The sequence below is a fragment of the Temnothorax americanus genome, unplaced genomic scaffold (assembly GCF_048541705.1).
Source record: "Temnothorax americanus isolate GAGA-0224 unplaced genomic scaffold, ASM4854170v1 Scaffold5, whole genome shotgun sequence".
In the NCBI taxonomy this organism is placed as follows: Eukaryota; Metazoa; Arthropoda; class Insecta; order Hymenoptera; family Formicidae; genus Temnothorax; species Temnothorax americanus.
Genome location: NW_027509657.1, coordinates 3,325,528 through 3,345,139, shown reverse-complemented (window position 1 = coordinate 3,345,139; position 19,612 = coordinate 3,325,528).

Below are 19,612 nucleotides of genomic sequence, written 5' to 3'. Positions count from 1 at the left end.
TTAAATTTTACACGTCTCTAATTTGATATATCCAGTAAAGAATTAATTGCATGAGAAATAACACGACTGTCTATCTATAACAAATGTAAATTTAGAGAATATTTTTAAGTATGTCACAATGGTTTCCATTTTCGACCTCTTTATTGCAAATATGTAGAAATAAATAGACTATATATGAAATTTACAATAGCCGTTTGTTTATCTACCAATATAAATTTTAGATAACATTAAATCAGGAACTTTCAAGAATTTTTTAATTTCTATTTTGTGATATAAAAAACTTTGTTATAACATAACGTATACGACCCTGCTTTGATCAAATAATGTTTTAAGTAAAACCAGTCAGAAACAAAAAAAGATATCATAATTTATTATTAATAAACGATTGTTAAAATAATGTAAAATAGAAATTAAAATTGTGCGATTTCGACATAATTATTATGGCACACAAATCTATAATCAATTTTATAACCACTTTAAATAATCTCATAACTTAAAAAATACTGAGACGCATACGAAATTGCCATATGCATATGCTGTCCTATTTTTGCAAATTCTTCCATATATAATTTTGAGAGAATAGTCTTTATATATTTACCGAGAATGCGCAAACGCAAAAATCCATTTAAGATATTTACGGTTCGCGGCATTCGCAGCGTCGCAAATCGAGCTTTTCCGGAATTGTACCGGTTTTGATTATCGATTCAACATCCTTCGTCCCGTGACGCTGCAACGCCTAAATGTCCTGCAAGCGTGATGCCACGCTAGGATATTTTCAGGTGCCGGTTCGGCCAATCTCGATGGCCAGTACCGTTTTCTCGCGTGTTACAGGATAAGTGCTTTTCGATTTTGAGAATGGCACGCTGTGGGAGAGGATAATAATTTTAACGCTTGCAGGTGCCTACTAATGTGACATAACGGTATCCGCAGCCGCGGTTCGTAGCCGCGGTCACTGCGAACTTGCGTATATGTAATCATTTTGGGACGGGTGGTGGGGCGAGGGATGGGGGAAGTGGAGGTAAGAGAGAGAGAGAGAAAACGAGAGAGAAGGGCAAGGGGAGGGGGACGGTCGATTTATTGGAACGGTCGTTGCACTTTTCGTACGGGGAGCACTGATCGAAAAGATCCGTACTTTCTTGTATGTCCGCGAAGCGCCCGAAGATCGAGAGATATTCCCAATCCTAGCATCATTCGATTCGACTTGCTGCTTATTTGCTTCTATCATTATCAATTTTCAATTAGGCACAATAAAGATTTTATCTTTACGATAATAATAAGGATTATTATTGCTTCTACTCGATAAACTCATTACATTTTTATTGTAGAAAGCAAAAGCAGAGAAAGAAGGTCAGTCTGATGCAATGTTTTCGGAAAGGATATATAAATTTCAATAAATATATTACAAACACTCACGCGCAAACACACACACACACACACACATTTAGCGATATAATTGAGGACGCAGATAATATTTAACTAAAAATTATTTTGTATATATAACTAAAAATTCTCGATTATCTTCGGGAAGGTAATTCGCGCGTGTCTTGAGATATGTATTTCGCCCGGCGCCGCACATACCGCAACGCGGTGTCATAATCTAATCAACGGGAAATCGGACTGTGCGCGCGTGGCGGCGCGGCTTTCTCCGTCTTTAGAAAAAAAAAAAATCAAGGGTGGTCGATGACCGTGTCGTTCCTAGGCCTAGCCTAGATTCGTCGTCCGCCGCGGACGAGCGGCGAGGTTGAAAGTACCGTAGCGCCATTTTCCATGCAAAAATTGCGCTTGTCCTGTGCGATTCCGCGATAATACGCACGCCGAACCGTAAAGTATTACGCGCTACCGTAACGATGACCGTCCGTCGCGCGTATACGGGGTGTCCCGTTCGGCGCGTCGTGCCGTCGTGTCGTTATGTTCAATGAACGAGTGTATATCGTCTCATAATGCAATTCTCGAAATCTCGTTTTGTATTATCTCGACGGCGAAATAAGAGATTATCGACGTTATTTGAAACTGTTTGAAACATGATAGAGTTACAAGACTTGAAATTTCATTTTAAGAATCTGTCGATTATTAATGAACATTATAATACAATGCATGTCCATTATGTAATAAAATTGCAATTAGCATAAATGACTTAAATTCGTTATTATTCATTATTAGTTTTTGTAATGTTGGACAATTTCGACAATTTCACTTATTGTTTTCATATCTTACTCATAATAATATTAAATTTTATTCAAATTACTGGGACCGTGAGCATTTCACATATTTACATTTAGCACTTTGGAAAAGAGGGATTTATTTCGGTGAAGAAGGTTTTCTCATTCGCGGTGAAGGCTCTAGCGGACAGAAACGCCGAATTAGTGCAAATTTTCTCCCGGCGATCGGAGTAGTGCAATAAACTCGGCCTGCATTTTCTGCGGCGCGCAGGCTAGACTCTCCGAAGTATTACGCGGTACCATAACCCCGATTATGCTATCTATAGGGTGACTACGAAATGTACTAAGCCTAATTCGCGATTTGGATTGTACGAAAAAAAATGTTCACACACAATCAATTTCTCTCTCTTCCTCTCTCTTGCTCTCCCTCCCTATGTCTGTGTTTCTTCTCTCTGCCTCTCTCTTTCTCTCTATCTCTCTGTTTCTCTATGCACTGAACTCGGAAGTGTTACGTCCGTGTCTATCGGGTGCCGCTAGATCGCTCATGAACCTGCGGCCCTAATGCGTACGATCAGTATGAGAAGATAAATTCAGGAACAATAGAAATTAAGTTGAATTCGTGTCAACGTACTGTACGTGATGTGACACAACTCGTAACAAATAAAAAGCGTTGGCACGATAATTATGTGGCACATCCGCGAAAAAAATTAGCATTTGCTAAACGAAAAATTCCAAAACGGAATGAATCCTCTTCTTTGCCGTTTCTATTCTCAGCGCGAAACGATTTTAAAATATACTATTATCTATGACAAATGTAAATTGAATATTATGATTTATACTTTGTTCCTCTTATCATATTTTCTATATGATTCATTAATCGCGCAAATAGAAGCTCACCGTAGTATCAAATCTGTCACGTTTCGTTTTGGAAAATCTTACACCAAAAAATTGGAAATAGATTTCTTAATGATGATAATGCGAGTATTGGATGGGTCATTTTCACCAAGATTTGGCAGTCCATCAGTGAAAGCGCGATTCGCTTGACAAAATGAGCCGCGTTGATCGTGCGTGATCATTATATGCGCGCTTCCTTATTGTCACTTACGCCGCAGCCTGCGGAATTCGTCGCGATAAAATTCCCATCGCGAGCCGTGCGAAGCACCGCACCTCGGATCGTCAACATCTCGGAATACACGCGAGCCGAGTTATACGAGTGTTTATCGTAAGAACGCATCGTTAAATCCTCGTTTATTTACGGACGAAGACCTTTTTAAGTTCGCGCTGTCGCGTGTATCGTCGATCGTTAGTTAAATTGCCAAAAAAATATTGTATAAACAACGATTCGTTCGAAAATCAAGATTTATCGTCATATAATTTACTTCTCCGTGATGTATAATTATAAATAAGAAACTGTAGACTATTAAATTAAATTTTCGAAATTTTAAAATCTCGGAAATTGTAAGCAACGCGTTTAAATACCAGAGAACATATACTTGGAATTTGGAATCGAAACTCCCGCACGACGAAAAAAATTCGACGAGAGATACGAATATTTATATAGAAATTCATTGAAAGATATAAATTTAAGATACTTAAATTCAGCGGACTGAGATTCGGTGAATCCCACAGTCTGGCGTTCTGCATTTAAGGTCGAAGATTTACACCTGTATATAAATGTAATTTATTTAATTTGTATATCAATAAGTCCTAAATGCAAGATTAATATTGTATTCTGAAAAAATGTTACGAGACTATCATTGGCAGCAAAAATATGGAGTTTACGCGGGAGTTCTAAGGCTACCCGGTATACCAAGTGTGCGATCTAGATGAAAATTAGCGTAAATCGGTAGAGAATCGAATCGCGGAGGTCAAAGCGCGCATCGAGCGTCGAAGTATCACGAGTCGCGTGGCGCGCTCATATACCGGGTGTCCACCGGCGAGAGGACGACGTCTGCGGATGGGAAGGAAGGCTCGGGCGGCGCGGAATCGACTCAGGCGCTCGCGTATATAGGAGGCTCGCGAGGCGAGGAGTCAATGACCGTTCTACATTGACGCGTTGCTCCGGCCCGAGTGCCGGCTGAGTTGAGTAAAGTCACGGCCAGCCGTCAGCCGTGAGATTCCCTCCCTTCACTTCACTTCGCTTCGCTTTAGCCTTGCTGGTCGGCCCAGCAACGGCGACGAGTCGCGCGCGAGTAGTAAACTCGTCACTTCTTCCCCGCGGCGGACGGAGTCAAATTAAAGTAAATATACCGTTGAACGACCAATCTTAGGACAATATGTTACTGAATCTGGCTATATACGAAATACCGTAAAAATTACGGGAGTATATCTGACAAGATAACCATTTCTAGAAGAAAAATTTCTTGCGGAGAATATAAGAATGTTTAAGATTTGTGAAGAGACTATTTGTTTCAACATTTTAAAGAGCAAAATAGACGTAAGGAATCAATCTCTTTTCTTAAATAATTAAATTTTACTTTTAAAAATTCTTTCTTCTCTTGACATTTAAAATTTCTTTTTTATCAATTCCTTAATTTATACATGCAATATTATTTTAATATTGCTATTGCTTTTTTTTATTAAAAAAGTAGGAAGAACTTACAACTGTATTCTTTTATTAACATTTTTTATCAGCGGTATGTTGATATGCCGTTGATCTTGGTGCATGGAGGTTTACTTGCAGAGATAATTCTATGGAAATACAACACTCTCTCTCTCGCGGTCTTTTATAAATCAAGATTTCAATTAGCACGCTTAAAGTATCCTATATTATTCCGCGATCACAATTAAATTGATATATTATCGATGCATCAGGGTCGCGTGCGCGTGGAACAATGAGAGGTGACGATAAATTGTTGCCGGTAACGTTACCGTGGGATGAGAAATTCAGTAACGCGGAATTCTTTGCGTTTTGATTTAATCGAAGCGAGCCGCCACCGCGCCGCCGCCGATGAGAAGGCATACCATTCTTATGAAACTTTGGATTGTATAATCATCCCTCCATTATATTCCGCCATTCCGTATAGACTGTATTCTTAATCCGGCAAAAGGCAATTTGCATTCGGCCGCTCGCTTTGACGAGGGTAAACCACGGAAATAACTTTGCGATTATTTTATCGGGGACGAGCAAACTTTACGAAGCGGTTTCCACGCGCGTGGGTTTCAGGACCGTTCGCCCTTTCGAAAATTCCGCGGGCGAATACGCGAGAGAATACGACGATAATTAAAGACGACGTGCGCTCGCAGCGCAAAGAGCGGACGAAATACTTGTGTGATCCCGCTGCGACCGGCGGGTACACAAAACCAGAAGACTGTAAAGCAGGAAGCGGTCCGGTAGGAAGATGCGCGAACGACGCTTGAGCGCGAATAAAAACAAGTCACGGATCCGTTATTGCTAAATGCGTCTCTCTCTCTCTCTCTCTCTCTCTCTCTCTCTCTCTCTCTTTCTCTCCGGATTCTGATGTGACAAACGATGAATACGGTTAGAGGATTGAGTAAATGAGGCTCGGAGAATCAGACACGGCCGCGCAAAGATGTGAGAAAATAGTTCGCGGCGCGAGGGATTGTGTCGCGCGAAGGGATTTTTTTCACGTCGCGGATTTACCTACTTTTCTCGGTCAGCTGCCGACTTCTTCCACTGTCAATGCTGAAAAGTTAATCGTCCATCTTCCGAGCGGCGCTAAATTTAGTTCGCCAAGCGATACGCGGACTCGTGCCGTGAACGTATCCTTTACTCTCACCACGGTCATAAACGCATTTTACTATCGCCACGCTGCACCGAAGAAGGTACACTTACCTAGAAAGATACCTCTAGAATTTCCATTTTCTCAAGTACACGCTGCTGGAATATACGCGGGTGGACGGAAGGAGCAAGCCTTGTTCGATTAGCAATTTAAAAAAGCCGAGATTACTGGGCGAATGGTTAAAAAAAATACCCTTCAATTTCACAAACGAGTAACAGAGCAACGTACTTCGAAAGTCATTTATGGCTTCGCTTTAATCTTCCCCAGCGAAATCAAGAAATTCTTGGAGAATTCTTAAAAAGTCTCAATCGACACATGAGAGACCACAAATATTTAAATAATTTAATATCCTAATTATATCAGATAATTATTACGTGTATAACTCGTATATCCGAATGCGAGAGAAATGAGAAAATCCATAAAATCAATTAACTAGATAAACGAATATAAACAAACCCACTGTATTTAAAGGTACCTTCATTGGTACACTTATCCTTTTAGTAAAAAGAATTTAATTGGAACTTCTATTATCAATATTTTTCTTCCTTGACATGAAAATAAGTGAGATTTTATTGTAATTGATAGATTTAATTAACGTAAGTGTATCTATTGACGTGTGTCAATTATTCTTATTCATAATTACTAACCAATCCTTTAAGTCTGATAAAAAAATATTATATCTTATGACACAAATTTCCAAAGAGGAATATTTATTTCCAAGAAAGGAAGACTATAACTTTTTAAACCCGACCAGACTTATACGAAAACAATCCAGTGAAATTATTAAATTTGAAAAAAATCAGAAAAATATTTTCAAGTTCCCGAGGTAAAAACGGTGAGATGACTGTGGCTCGCTTCGGTTAACTGTCGTGTAATGTTACACTTGCTAGATAATTAGTCGGAGCTGCCGACCGAAACAGGATACAGCTGGGAGCCGACGGAAGAAAAAGAGAGAGAGAGAGAGAGGGTAGAGACACGGGAGAGAAGATTCCAGGATTAGGAAGGATTAGACACGCGAGAGCGCGTAATTTTCGCATTTCCTGATTCTTCGGCGAGCGGCAAAACAGGCGGCGGAATTATTTCGTCGTGTTCCACGGCGCGCGCGTTCGAATCGCATTAAGCGGATAATATGCCCGAGTCTCGGCGGCGAGTCAGCCGCGCTCATTCGTTATATAAGGTGAAAGGGCGACTGACATTGACATTGAAGTTCCGAGCCGCTCAATGCGGAAACGCATAAACTCCGTTATTTAATCTCTTTCGCAACGATTACGGGGTGTATACCGCTTTATCGTCGTACCGAAGTTATATGATTACACGGACATTTCTCGCTTTATCGACGATTAAGAACGTATCGTATGCAATGTATACAGAAATAATAATATGATAGTTTCGACAACTGACTTTTCTATTGAATCTGAAACGATGATTTGTGGCTTTAAAGGAAATTTAGAGAAAATTGTTATCATTTGCGTTGCAACTTTCTATTTATGTTAAATATTTTTGCATTTTATTTTACGTGTTAAAATGTGAAAGGAATAAAATGCAATTGAATTGAACTGATTGTGAATAGTAGGAACGGATGATAGTCTGAAAGCTTCAATCTTCAATTCATTTTATAATTCCCGAGTTATTTGCATCTCGATATTTCAGTCGCGGAAAAATCGGTTCTAATATAATCAAACCGCCTTAAAACTCCGCTATTAAAATTCCCTATGGATAGCTTTCGGTTTTATAAACCGTGCGGATAAACTAATAGTTTCCGTTTTTTTTAAATAAACTTATATATAACACCGAAAAAAGTTTCGCGAAATTTTTCAGTTTGTCCAATCTCCATGATATACATCGTTACAGCGTGCTTCGTTATTCGCGTTATTCAACGCGAAAAAAAAAAAAACAATTCACGTTGCAAAGCGCGCGACGCGCATTTGATAGAGTCTCAATTTTCTCGCGGCCGTTCCGCGCGCGTTCGATAACCCCATCCTGAAAGCGAGAAACGTGTGCGTAAGATATAGAAACACTTGACCTGCCTCACTCTCTCACGCCACGTCGAGCACAATACCCGAATATAACCGACGGTTCTTATCTGTTCGCGACAATTTCTCCATTTCGACGTACCAGCACGTGCTACTACCAGCGCGTTATCAGTTTCGTCTGGGAAATTTTATAACGCACGTGCCAGCCATCGCGGAAGCACAAATAAGGGCGCTCAAACGTACATTATACAGCGCTTAGGGGAGACCGGGGCTCGTTGGCACCGTTTTTACAATTTCGGCATTTGAGTTTTTATACAACTAATTATCATGATTAAACAGTACTAATATGATAGAGAGAACCTTTCTTTACATTTTCATGTTAGGAACGCTCCTGTATACCGTATAGTTTCTTTGTAATAAATGAAATATGAACATGCTGCATTGTGGCCAACTTTCCCCGATAGTAGAGTAAGTTGGCTATGCGACAAAAGTCCACGTTAAATTAATGAATACGTAATAGAAACACAAAACGGGTAACACATACGTACTTCTTGATAAAGATTGTATCTTTTAAAGTTATTTTGTAATGATCGAATGTCAAAACGTTGTTGCAGAAAAATAATTGTGAACTATTTTAGATGTAGCTTTCTTCATCATAAAAATATTAATATAAATATATATTTAGCTCCTATCAGCATTGTAGATAGTAAATCACGTGCTCAAACAGGTCTCACGCGCACGGCAACACCAAGTCGAGCTAAGCGTGTCTTGATATAAGCCAACATACCCCATCCCTACATACGTTTTATTTCAGTCGTTTTATTACAATAGATTACTATTGTTAGTCAAAATAACATGTCGTATAATAACAGAAACTTTTCTTTTAACTAATGATACGTCACTTTGATTTACTTCTCAAGCTAAAGAACATTAATACGATATTTTGAAACGCTCGAAAATTTACTTGTCACCTCTTGACTCAGACTTTTCTCTTTTTCTATTGCAATACTTGTTTGATTAAAATAAAACTTTGGAAAAGTACCTATGTCATATAAGAAATATTTTGTGATAACTTTTCCATTGTTTTTTTCGCTATAAATACATAAAAGGAACGCATTGCCAACTTGCCTCTTGTGCCAACGAGCCCCGGTCTCCCCTACATGTTTTTCAAGTCTTATCTGTGTTGTTTAGTTTTACTAATCTCGACTGTTCTTTCATAATTTTATTCTCGCATGCACTGCTCTTACATAACATATCTTTTGACAATGAATGTTATAATTTGAAAATTGTAATTAAAAAGTTTAATGGAAAAAGAGCCGAGAAATAGTATATATTTAAGTCCATTTTTCATCAAATATCTATATTTAAAAAATTCTGAATGATTTGTTTTGCGGAACTGTTAAATTTTAATTAATTAATGTTTCCATAAGAATTATTAAATTCAATTACAAAAAGATACTTTTTTGCTATATATAATACAAAAGTAATTTAAAAAATAATACATTTTTCAACATAATTTTAGATGTGATTTTAAAACTCGGTCTTCTCTATTCCTGACTTTTGTGCCACTTTGCTACTTGCGAAAAGTCAAATATACTACTTTAGCTTAAGTAAAGGAAACATATCGACACCGGACACATTCAATCGACCTACTTTATTCTAATCAAATAATCATGCAAATTCATTAAATTAAAGTCTTGGGCGACATGTCAATTTTTATAGAAAGATAAAATTAATTTCCTTTTTTAAACAGAAATTTTGCGGTAAATTTATGCACAAATTCATATATCATTTAAGAGTTTAAGAAAGATAATGACAGTTAAAATATACGGAATTTGAAAGTTATTGCATTAAAAAAACCAGACATTATAGAACATAAAAATTACATACAAATATAATTTTTGAAATTAAAGAATAGAACATAAAATATAAAATTGGATTATAAATTTTAAAACAATAATTATTAAACTTAAAATAATTATAAAGTTAAAGCGTGGAATTAAATTAAAATAAAAAATTGTAGAAAATTAATGTACCTAATAATTTCCAATATACTGTTTCATCTCTTTCTCTCATCTCTCTCTATAATAAGATTCCAAAAAAAAAATCTTGAATTGGAAAAATTATGGAAGATAAGAAAGAAAAAGTGCAGGACGTTCAATTGGCAGCACGCCACGACGAGCAAGCGTGAACGCGCGCAGCCCATTTCGGAATGAGGATGTCGCGCTGGTGTACCGGTTAGCGCGGCACGAAGTGTGCTATTACAAAATAGGTTATGCAGCGCGCAAAGAGAGTCGGGTTCAACAACCGGCGAGAACGGTGAACCGTGAGGCGCGCAGCCCGGTAGCGAAAATGATATAGCGGTCGTCCGTGACTGTGCGCGCTCGCTCGCTCGCGCCAGCAAGTAGAGAGAGGCGCGCTTTGGTCGGCCGCGAGCCGCGAGCGAACGCCGCCGCGGCCAAGAACCGGCGGCGGCGGCGGCGGCGGCGGCCGACCATGAGTACGCGCGATCACGTGTCCCCATTGAAAGCGGCCGTGTCGTACGGCCCGGCGTCGAGCGGCACTACTCGTCGAGGCCGGTGCGGCCGACGTCCGTTTCCACTTGTACTTTTGCGAAACGGCGCGGCGGCCGCGAGGGTCGATGTACTCGCGGCCGAAGGAGATCAGTTTCGGCGTGTTCGCCATGCTCTCTCGCAGGAGACGACGTTAAAGAGAAACATGCGGCAACCGAACGGAACGGCAATTTGTTATGTCCTGAGGCAGCATGCCATACATTTTGGATCTCTTTCGAACAATGGAATTGCTTCTGAATGATTGAAAAATTAGAGAAACACGGTCAACCAGACATATAAGTGTGTATATGTACGAATTACTCGGACACCACACAAACCATAGTTAAATATATATTACTTTTTCCTAAAATAAATAACATTATGGACAAAATCCAAAATGTAAAACATTTTCAATATTTCTCAAAATTTTAATGAACCTTTAGACCTTATCTTCAATACTTGAAATAACAACTTCACAATAACTTTAAAATTGTTTAGATTATATTGTACTTCGCTGTACTATGAAATTCATTAGCGTAAAATAATTATTCTATCATATCGTAACGCGCTTAAGGAGGGCATCACGCGATTAGTGAACTACATCTTGTCTCGCTTCCATCATCCGTTGATCAAACGATGCTCTCCTTTTGCCGTTGCCATTGTATAAAGACCTTTGCGAAAGTGAAGTGCGCGTAAGAGCGACACAGATGTAAATTACAAGCCCGTCGTCCTTTTTAAGCGATGTTTTCTATTTCCCTAAATGCACTCGAGAAATGCGAGTAATTTAAAGTTAAGAAAATCCATGCTTTACAAATCAAAATTAACAGCTTTTCCTATATTTATAAAACGACTCATCTCGAGCTCCTTTGACTATTGAACGTAAATATATACATGTAATTACAATTGTTCAAAATATACATCTAATTGTATTAGTGTAAAAAAAAATTATTCCGGAATAATATTAAAAGACATTTAAACAAAACTCACTATTTAATTATTGCAAGTCTCTTCAAAGAGATTACTTTTCGATTTTATCAGTTCTGCGTTTTTTTCTATTGCTGAAAGCAATTTTTAAACTTTTTCTTTTCTCACTATTTCTCATTGCTTCTGCCAATTTTACTTGAATTTTGGCACAATAATCAGCAAATCTTTTCCTTTTCAGCTGCATTTTTATTTTGAAAATAAAAAGTCACATGAAATCAGGTCGACAGGAGAAGTAGGACCTCCCCTGGTTTTATTCATGTCACTTTTTTGCCAAAAACTTCTAGACAAAGAAAAAGAGGAAGGAAAGAGAGAAAGAGAAAGAAGAGAGAAAATGTATCAGCACACTTCCTGCCCAGCAATTTTTAACAGAAAATAACGTGTCTTTGGTCTTTCATTTATTTTCCCGATCTGACTTCATGCGGCTTTTTCTTGTTCCTAAAAATAAAAATGCAGTAGAAAGTACTAGAAAGGGAAAATTTGTTGACATCGCCGAGATTCAAATAAAATCGCTAAGACATTGAAGAGTATTGAGAAAAGGGAGTTTGAAAATTATTTTCAACGGTAGAAAAAGCGTTTGAATTAAATCATTCTGAAAACGATTGTAATAATTAAGTTTTAGATTTATATATAAATATATATTTTTTAATACACTCCCTATAATCTCTATACTATAATCTCACTTAACGCTGTTCGAACTGTATCTTTCCGTAAAGCGTAAAAGTTTTGTTAATTTATAGAAGTACAGACTTTAAGAAAGAAAGATTTATTTATTTATATATATATATATATATATATATATATATAAGCATTAAAGATTTTCGTGAGTGTCACATATTTGAAAAGCAAAAAATTAAACGGAGATTAAGACAATAAAAGATTAAACACGCAAGATTTGCGCAGTTTCAAGAAGGAGCTAGAAAGAGGCACTCGTCGTTCGGAGTAAGAATGCACAAGAGGGCATCATGCGTGCGCGCATATATTTTCTTATATAATATGCATAAAGAGAAAACGCAGACACGCGTGACAAGGAAGATCCGGAAGATACTCGTGATAAGAAGATAAGCGAGTCAGCCGCCTCGAGCCTTACCGAAAACGAATTCGGTTTTACTTTTGGCCATGCCATCTCCTGCTCCTCCTTTTCCACACTTCCTCCTTCTCCTCCTCTTCGCCGTACAACGGTGCTTTTACGCACCTGTACACGCATAGACTCGCGACGCGTGCATAGTGTGGGGCCCACGTGTACTCGCCGTGTCTTCGCGTATTCACGCGTTTTACGACCGTTCGGCCGCGGCGCACGGCGCTGTACGTACCTGTGTACGGTACTTTCGGTATATACACAAGGCGCAGGTATGTACAGTTAGGCGAATGACGTGCTCTCCGTCCGTTGGTTCCGTTTCGATGCCGGAACGTGGTAATATGCAGGGCCGAATCGCGGAGACATCACCCGTGTATGCTGGAAAATCCTCTCACGTTACGCACACATGCACACGTGTGCAACCCCGCGCGATTGTATATCTGTCGCCGTTGCAAGTAAATAATAGCGGTACCGTTCGTGCGCCCAATTCACTTCGGTTTTGAGGCGCGTTCTCTATGACGACGCGTTCGGTTTTTCACGTTTGAACGCGCCTCACGTCATCTTCAAGGATATGAAGCGAGCTGACCCGCAAACCGTACAGCAACCATTTGCCACGGTTGCTGTAAAATGAGATAACTGAAGAAGAACTGCTTACGATTCAAGACAGTCCTTTATCGGGAATTAATATTTTCTATTGTTTTTCTTATTTCTAAGAAAAAATCTATTGCTAAGAAAATAATAAATTCTTCGTTTTTACTCGTCGTAAAAATTCAGCATGAAGATTCGCGCTTCGTATTGTACTATTAAAATTAAAAAATAAATTATATAAATTTAAAAAAATAATTATTAATCATTAATTGTTAGTCTTAATATTGTACAAAGTAGCGTGCGATTATTATGATTTTTTATTTACATATACAGTAATACTACGCGGAAAACTTGTTGTGAGGAATTGCAGAGCGATGACAATATCAAGAGAGAACGTTGCTCGATGCAGCGGAAATTACGCAAATCTGCACGCGTTAAAGTTTGTTCACCAACGCGATACTATTTCTTTAACCGCTCTCCTGCGGCAATACATATTATATTGACATATTGGATGTTTTAAAATCTCACAATTATCACTTCACTTAAATTGATTAAAAATTAAATCTATAAACGTCTTCCTCTATAGTTTTTAAAATCTTTAATGACATATTTTTTAATAATATTTTAAACTAAATTTTCATTGCACAATTTTCCGTTTCAATGATGTATAAGATTCCGTTATTATTTTTCATATCCGAAGAAATCTAGACATCTCGGCGTCTTTCTTAAAAGACAAAAAATGCAAGAATCCGTGTATAGACAAAAGTAGCGACGATAGTTCCGGGACACCCCGTATACGCTATGCAGGCGCGAAAGGGGGTCCCCTATGGGGGTATCGGAACCTCGTTACTCAGTGCACCATGCCTATGGTGTGGTCCAAGTCCAAGTCCAAGTAGACCTCCAAGTGGGACAACGACCGGCAGAGACCTTCTTTCAGATCCGTGGCGAAGAGAGAATGGAGAAGGTGCCGTGGCGAACGAGGAGAAAGAAGGACGAAGCTCACTCGGGCGGGATGCGGGGAGAGTGAGGTTGGTCGAGCGGGGGGGGGGGGAGGCAAGGAGGTGGTGGCAATCGCGAACTCACTTTGCTAATTCACTTGCTCGTTGCTTTTCCGGTTTACATTTTGCTATACCAGCCGGGTACGACGGCCTTTAAAAGCCGCGCTCGGCCGACTGGAAAACGAGATTTTCAATGTTACGCGCCGTGAATGAGAACTCGCCGAAATCGAAGACGCGGATTTTTCGCCCGTCATTCAAAAATGGCGAGGATATAGGGCAGTTTATGAAAACGCGCTACATCCTGGTGCTAGAGCATTTAATATGTTTCTACGGTTTTTCGTATACGCAAAATCTATGAAATAACGACTCTAACTTCGTTTCTCGCAAATTTAGATTATATAAGGTACGTAGCTTGATTTTTCGTCCTCCAGTTTAGATTGATATTTTTCTTATTCGAAAATATTGGAATGGCTTTCAAATTATAGTCGATCAAAAATCTAAAATTTAAATTCAACTAAGTAAATATGTAATATGTTATGTGTGTGTGATATATATATTGAGACAAGAATATTTTTCTTAATAATATTTTATAACGTAAAAAATATTTATGAACATCAAGATCCGCGAAAATAACAGCAAGTTTTTCTGCAAATCATGAGACGATTCTTTATAGATGCTGTCGGGATATTGCAACTGTCGCGAGCAACACTGGACGTTTAGACGGTAAACTTTTTTAAGTGACAGGAAACAACAACCGATAGTTCCTTGATGCTCAGGATGCTAAATATTTCAGTGAGTTTCCTGCTTGGGGTACCGTTATCGATAAGCGAGAGTACACAAAGTGTCCAAGCAAGTTAGACAGAAGCTAGATTTGACGTCGTTAAATCGGCTTCGTAATAACGATATTTTATTCGCCGAAAATCCCTACCATTGATATTTAAACACATCAGGCATTTAAATATCATCAGATGAATAGCAGAGATTGAAATGTGTAAATTAAAATTAAAATGAGCAAAGTTTGACGCAAATTATCGTAACAAAGTCAACCAGACTTTGTGCGTTAAATATTTTCGTGAACTTTCTTCTGTTTCGTAAAATAGGGAAAATTATTCTAGCCAACGTTTCAATTAGCGTTTGCCAGATTTTAATATCTATAATAGCGGATGATGAGAAAAATCAGGGATTTTACCGAAAGGTGGGACAACTGCATGGTTTTATATATATAATATATATGTAATATTCGTTTCATGTCCTCCGCAGTTAAGAAAGGTCTGGACGTCTGTAAGAAGGTCGATGCTTCACCGACAGTGCGAGAGGTCGATGACCCATAAGGCTTTGAACCGGGACACGTTGCGTTTAAGCTTTTTGTAGAAAGTGCTGTTACTCCGCGTTACTTTTGTATTAAAGTGAATCCTCGCCGGCCTGCCGCGGAACAATTTACCGTTTTTCGCGTGCGATTCGTCTCACTGTGGCGTTTAAATTATTCCGCCCTTCAACTTGAACATGCACCTATGTGAATGCACACGAGAATCCGAGCTGATCTATTTGCGGTGGAACAGTAATATTGGAAGGGCAAAATTATGCATTTAAAAACACATTAAGCTATTTACTTCGAGATATTAATGATCCAAAAGAATTGAAAGGGTGCAGCAGCCCTTTCTCTTTAATGGGATCCTTATATATATAACAAGCACATATTCCTTTTTTAATAATATACTGTAATAAAATTGATAAATATATTTTTTTAAATATATTTATAAAATGTTCTCCCAGAAAATTTATATAACATAATATAATATAATATTTTATATTTCAAAATAATATTTTTTGATAAAAATCAAAATACTGAGATCTATAATTAAATTTCATTAAATATAACAGGACTATATAATTAAAATAATCTCAGTAATGCGAAATAATGCATGCCATAGAATCAAAACATACACGAAAATATGAAGAAAATAAGCATCTTGTTTACATTTACTACTGTGTAATTACTACATTTACTACTATGTAATTATGACTTCCTTAATTAGGTAAAAACAAATACAGCTATATCGTACGTTCCATCAAATCAGAAATTCAATGATACAATTTCGTAGTTGAGCTCTAAGGACATCTCGCGCAGCAAACAAATTTCTCCCCGTTATTCGCCGTAATCTTTACGCACACGCAATCTACTTGATAAACACGCGAATATACGTACGCCGGACGGTCCGTTATATACTCCTAAAGTAACAGTTACGAGTGCGCGGAGCGCGGCAGGCGTGCGCGAGGGGAGGCGAAACACCTTGCTTCGATCCGAATGGGTTCCATGGAAACGACGTTTCCGGTTCACATTCGGTTTTCTATCCGTGGTGGCCGCTATTACGCGTCTGATTAGAAACCTACGAGTGACGCGCGACATGTCGCCGTCGCCGATTTTCCGACTTTTTTTCACGCGGCGTCGTGCCATCCCAATTTCTCTCTTAATTGAAAATCGATATAAACGATATTTTTATTTGGAATTATACAAATCTACGGATGAAATAAATTAGAGATGCGCAGAAATTATCTTTGGCGCCAATAGCTGAATAAAATATTTTTGTTTCATTGCATGTAGAGATCGATCGAAGATCTCGAGAGCGAGAAAAATTAATTTTTATTTGGCGCACAATTATTTTTATATCTTCAAGAAAAAATTTTTATTAACTAACGTTGTGATAATCTTTTTAAAAAAATTTTAATTTAATATTCTATTTAATTAAATATGAATGATCAATATAAACATTCGTTTTTTCGAAGAAAATTTCTTTAATTCATAATTTAGAGATTATTAAGAAGTTAAATATAAAATCTATCAATAAATTTTATTTTATTTATAATAAATTTTAATTCAATCGCAATGCGGACACATTGAATATTAATTCGTCGGTTAACTTTATTTAGACAAATTTCTTTTAATGATGGGACATTAAAATCAGATTGTAATAACAATTATAGATCGTAACAAATGTTTCCGATTTGATTATAGCATCACTGCGATGCCAACGTTTGCGACGACGCTCGGATTCTGCATCCGAGAGTATTGACCTACGGAAAACGAACTATTCTGAAAGTTTGCAAGCGCCGACGTTCGACTGCGATTCGTGTGCAAGAAGCGGTCGTGCCGTAGGAAATTAATATATCTGGTACACAGTCGTTCTCCTGCCGAGGAGAGAAAAGATCGACGACCCCGAGGAACGTATCTGGGTTAGTAGTCGTCGGCGATTCAGGCGGAAACTTCTTTCGCTAGGCGGGACTGGCGTTGTCGACTGGCTCGCCATCGTGGAAATCGCATCGAGGCGAATCGCACGTGTTTCTCCGTCGAAAAGTGAAATTCGGCATGAGCTGTCGTATCGCGTATATGCCCACGCCGAAATTTCGTCACACTGGCGGTGGAGGAGGTGAAGGAGGAAGAAGAGGAGGTCAATGGCTTCGCCAGCCATATAATCGTAGCGTAATACGAGAACATCGTTCACACATAGACCGGATTTGCCACGGTGCGTGTGTGAACGACACATTTTATTGGCACGTATAGTTCTGGGTCTTTATATTTACTTTATTTTATTTATTTATCTATATTTGCAATGCTTTCTCTGCGTATGAGAGAAAACATACACTTTTTTTTTAATGATCGCTCGCCACACACGTTTATAACGATCGGTCAAATGTAAATTTTGTAATGGGAGTTTGGAATAAAATACATAGTCGAAACAGCGTTGGAGAAAAAGTCTTGCTCGCAAATGAAATTCTACAGTTTGCTCAATTTCGATAAAATTGCGAATAAATCATGTGTAACCCAATATTCTATTAATATCGGGATCGGGTACAACGCAAATGAATTATAGCGCTGGTGCTGAATCGTCCTGCGGTAAATATGTATATTTTGCTGCTTCTGTTCTCTATTGAAAACCCCTATTCTTTTTCCGTATAAATATAAATAATAATAAATTATGACACATGGGTTAATCGCTAAATAATGTTGAATTTATATACGTTTTTGTGAGTATTATATATGTGTATATATCACATACTATATATGTACCAAGAATATGGTTAATATAAAAAAATGTAATATCAGATTAAGATTTATTACTCGAATTTTTACGACATTTAAATTTAGAAAGAATGTTTCTCCATTTTCGCAGAATTTTATAATAATCGACTTCTTTGTATTTCTTTTTCAAATTAATGATTGAATTTGTCGAGGTACGGATGGGCCCCCGGTGATCGCTCACGTAACTTTGCGCGATATGATCGAGAGACCGGTCTTTCGGATTAGGGTTCGAGAGTTTCGAGAGTTCCGAGAGTTCGACGACCTTGCTTCCCGATGTGTCGCGATGTGTCCACGGCCTCATCGACTAATCTCGCGATGATTCGAAAAAGACTTGTCAGAATCGCGCACGTTCTCTCGCACAGTCGAAGTGAACGGGGTTACCGATCTCGAATGGCCGTGACTCTGGGCCAGGGTCTGGGCCAGTCGGATTCCACGTACTCGGTGATCGCGCGAAGTCGACGCGCAAAAAACCGAGGATTTGTATGCCGGCGGCGCGCGAGCATTATGTGTACCGTTGCTGTCTTCGTATAATTTGATAATAAATCGCGATAATAAATCGCTTTGTATGCGAAACAACGATATTCGTACAATAATTGCGATCGAGCACTGATGGTCCTTATCAATTAAATGAACCGCGCGTTTAGTTCGCCAAATGTTTTATAACGTAACTCGAGGGAACTATTAATATTTTCATATCTTTCGCTATCGTCATCTTTAGATAATAATAAGCTCTCTACTGATTTGTATGTGTGCATTGTACGTAGTCACTTCATGCACCAAGTCGTGAATGAGAATAGATGGTTGGAGGGGTGGTCTGAAGTAGTCGGAGGGGTTAAACGTACGTTCTCTCCCGGCGTAAAGGGGTTACGAGAGGGCGCTAGACAAGAAGAAACGCCGAGAGAAATGCACCGAAAAAAACATGAAAATAGCAAGATAAAAATAGTGTAAACAATAGGTGACAATAGTATACGACGAGAAAGATTTTTTAAGAGAAAACCATAATTCCTGAATTAAGACTATACAAGTCTCGTTGATATAAAAATTAGAGAATATTTAATAATTGATAGTAAAGAGACGCGCATTTTACAATAAAATATAATATTTAGTTTATTATCAATAGAAACCAATACGTCGATCACAAATCCTTTTCTGAAATTCTTCAACTTAAAAGTGGTTAGAATTATTTTTTATATTAGCATAACGTTTAAGATAATATTGAGCTTTTATATTGACGTGCCAATATTTTCGAATATCGAATTTCGAATATTAAAATTTCCAAGGACACTTTTCATCCGACTGTTAACCGAGTTCCTCCTCGAACTTCTTTCTGCTTCTTATAATCGTAAAAAGTTATCTGAAGAATTAAACTTTGAAACCCCGACCGGCGCATGTCTTCTGCTGTCGACAACGACGAGGGATGAACAAACAAGCGCCGCGATGACGGCGAGAGAAAGGGAGAAAG